The following is a 4,174-nucleotide window of genomic DNA, read 5'->3' as shown; positions in this document are numbered from 1 at the left end:
AAAATGAAAATTAAAGTGAATTTTAATAATTAAATTACCGTCACTTTTTTTTGTAAAATTAGCAAAATCGATCGCCTCTCGTACAAATTTAAACCGAAATCGGCATCGCGATTTCGGTAAGATATTTTGACTAAACATTGATTAAACATTGATTAATTGTCATCGCGATTCTCCCAATGTGCGAACATTCATCGAATAAAATCGAATAATAATTGATGTTGTAATAAAACATTGTCGTCATTATATTCGATAACAATAATTAAATTATCATTAACAATATCGTTACATTAAGGACTCTATTTCCTTTTAAAATGTATGTATATATTACTGTAGATACACTTCAATTGTTTACGCAAAATTTGTCATGCATCAAAACACTTGACGTTAATGCAAGTGACCAGTTAATGTAATTAGTTAGCTAATTATAGTGCAGTTCGATTACGCGCTTTTACAAGGTTTATTAGGGGAAATGCGATTGTTTACATCCATCCGTTACATCCATCAAAATACCTGACATTAATATATGAGCACAACTTTCTGTTAAGGACAATCGATCACGGGTGATATTCGATCATCGTGACGATACTTTACTACTTCTTTTTTTTTTTTTTCCCCCCATACTTGTTCGGAGATCATATATTCTTGGGTATATGACGAGCCGAAATAGGAACGCTTCTACAGGGACTTTCCTTAGAGGGTTTCGCACAGAGGCATGAATAATACATCCTTTTGGAGGGATACGTTGGCTTTACTACTCGTTCCCTGCCGACTTTAATGTTTTTCGGGAAGGAAGGGGTTTCCTTTTACGAGCCAATAACGAGGAGTTCGCGGAAGGTCGATACGAGGACGCGACGCCCTTTGTGTAATTGCGAAGCGTAATTTATTTACGGCACAGTCGCGGTGCACCTTCCTCGCGTCGCGTGTTACGACATATTACTCTCCCGTATGTACGTGTTTAATATCAATCTCGCTACTTGATTAAATATCTCCATCGAACGCGGAAATTACCCGCGGCGTTGTTACGACTCGCGTTAGGCGGAAAAAAATACCTGTGCATCTACCTTATCGCATCGCTTTTTTTTTTCTTTTTTGAGTCGCTTGCGTTAATAAACTGTAAATTGCGAATTTTATATTAATCACCAGTCGTCGATCGATTTCCGTTCAGTCGGCCTACAGTCAGTATAATTTCCCTATATGTTCGTAAAAGGCTCGAAATGAACCTGTAACCTGTAATATATACATGAAAAAAAAAAATTACACGGAAATGCAGAATTACGAAGCTGAATACTGTTAAATATCAACAAGCAATGGTAATCCAATCATTTGAGGTAAATAACAGTTTCTTAGTTTTAACTTTTTCATGTGTCTAAAAATATAAATCAATTTTTATTTACCATTTCTATGGTTTATATTTCCAACGTAAACGATGCCCAAATTAACACATGCACTTTAGTAAATAATAAATTAAATTGAGATCAAATTTAATATATTTTGCGAATTAAATAGCTTAATTTCATTATTTTAGTTAAATTAACGACATATTGAGTAGAAGCAGTGGCGGCCTACAGAAATAATTAAAAATAACATATCAAATTGAGTATAATTTGACATTATAAACAGCGAAAAGAGACAGATGTCATAGTATACGTTTTCTTAATTTTAGGTTCCGCGTACAGCAAGAAAACCGAACTTTATCTGTAAAGAGTTTATTGTTGATTCCGAAATGTGAAAATTTTAGAAAATCTTATTCTTCTATAATAATCTTTTTCGTTATTACAGAATCTACATCTTTTGGCTCGTGTTCCTGACTTAAGACTTATCCATGTCCGAAATTGTTGCTACTGACAATCTCCGATTGCCAATTGTTGCTCGTTATCATATATTTTCCAATGATGTCGACTTCGCTAAATGGCAATCCACTGTTTATCCATTTGGTGGCCAATCTATACATTTTCGGAGGATCCGGAATAAAAAAAGGGGAAGAACAAGGACACCGTCGTCGTTTCATACATCTGAAGTTCTTTTTCGTTGCGTGCCGCGTGAATTTCAGGAAGCGGCTTTGACTTGGAAGTGGTGTATATATTGAATATACCGGGGTTAAAATGGATAGCAAAACGTACTTTACGCGGCGGAGCGAGAAAGAGGAGAAGGAGGAGGAGGAGAAAAGGAAATAAGAATTCCCTGTCGGCACCGGGAAGCTGCCCTCCCTCCGGATATTTCTTTCTCTGGCAGTCTGACAAACGGAGAATTTTCATTCCGCGTGTGCGCGCGCCTTAGTACCTAAGGTAATATTCCTCGCGGCACCGGCTACTCTTGAGATATTAATTCTTAATCTGTCATCCTGAAGAGATCCTCGGTCGGTCGATCTCGCGCCAAGATTTTCTTCGCGCTCGACGCGATGCGGTTTATTAAATCTCGTCAGTCGTCTCGTCAATATCACGTAGTTTTATATATGTATATATATATATATACATATATACATACATACATACATACATACATACATACATACATACATACATACATACATACATACATACATACATACATACACACGTCAATATCACGTAGTTTTATATATATATACTTATATATAAGAATTTATAGTACTTATATATAAGTATTTTTGACAAATGTCTTTTATGTATCCTGATTGCTGAAATGAATCAAATCGGTGGCAATAATATTAATTAAAAATCACTATACTATATATATTTTTTATTTACCTTTTTGTCTTCGCTCTTTCTCTTTCTCTCTACAATGAATTATTAATGTGTAATAATTTCCTCCAACTTTGTTTGAAAGTGACACCACTAGAAAAATATAATTTTCTATTATCACTTACATGCTCGAATATTAAGCAGGGAAAGGTTTTGAACAGTGACTATAGGTTTGGATCAAGGAAAATGTTTAAGATATTAGACACGTGTAGCAATACTTATTAAATCACTAATAAGTTTATCTACACGTGAGAGTTATGTATCTAAAAAGTATCCAAAAGACGTCTTTTAGGTATCAACATGCATTTATTATGCAACATGCATATCTTATCTGGGTAAGAACACATTCTTTTTGCCGATATGCAGAAATATTATTTGATTAATGAAATAATATTTATGTTTATCGAGAGACAAAAAGAATGTATTAATCAATAATTTTCTACCAAGTAGTCAAAAAATAGCTTTCCTCTTTTCTGGGAAACTCAATTTTTTTTAGTTGGACTTTTGTAGCGATATGATAATATATGTGATATGAGAAAAAGAGAGATAAGATTATTATTTGTATCAACACTAAAAAATGTATTCGTTTACGAAAACTGTTCTATCGGAGCTGTTGCTTTATTAATATTTGCTACTTTTGCTCTTGACAGTGATTATTCCCCGTTAATCTAACGGCCTCAAGTGTCAAAGTTTATCGCACGAAGAGTAACGTACTTCCCAGAACCCCTCCTTTGGCGCACTTGTTGCTCAAATAGCGGATATCGAGAGACGTATCGTCGTCCCTATACACCCACGTGTATATCGTACAAAAAATCCACGTTTAAGCTTATTATACCCTTTACATATACATATACACACACGCACATTGCAATTCGCAATGCAAATGTCTTCGTAATGTCGCGTGTTCGAAGCAAAAAGGAAAGATACCTATATAACTTATAGATACCTATATACTTTTTCATGCGATTTTAAGTTGGAAAGTTTTTAATCGACTCGCTTACGTGGCTGAGGCATGTTGCTTTGAAGTAAAAATTTCTTAACGACTTCTTTTAGAAACTGCGGACCACAGAAATAGGATCCCGGAGGTACCTAACTCTCGAGGGAACGACTTAGTCTCCGTACTAAAACGAGAAGAGCATCAGATGTGCTCTCCCGTTTTAATGGTGCCTCCTTTGACGAATCTGTGGCTGGGCTTTTCGTAAAAATTTAATGAGAGATTATAACGTTCTAATTTTCAACATTAAATACTTCTATAATTAAGACAAGTAATGTGTGTGTATGTATATATATATATATATATATATATATATATATATATATATATAAGGAAAAAATTACAAAGAAGCATGCTTAAATTTTTTATGTTTATGCAAAGAAATTAATAAATTATGAAAAGTTGTTTCTATCCATAGATCGCCAAAGATAGCGAAAAAATGGCAATTGTGAATAGGACC

This window comes from Trachymyrmex septentrionalis, unplaced genomic scaffold, assembly GCF_001594115.1.
Source record: "Trachymyrmex septentrionalis isolate Tsep2-gDNA-1 unplaced genomic scaffold, Tsep1.0 scaffold9, whole genome shotgun sequence".
In the NCBI taxonomy this organism is placed as follows: domain Eukaryota; kingdom Metazoa; phylum Arthropoda; class Insecta; order Hymenoptera; family Formicidae; genus Trachymyrmex; species Trachymyrmex septentrionalis.
This window is presented reverse-complemented; position numbering follows the sequence as displayed.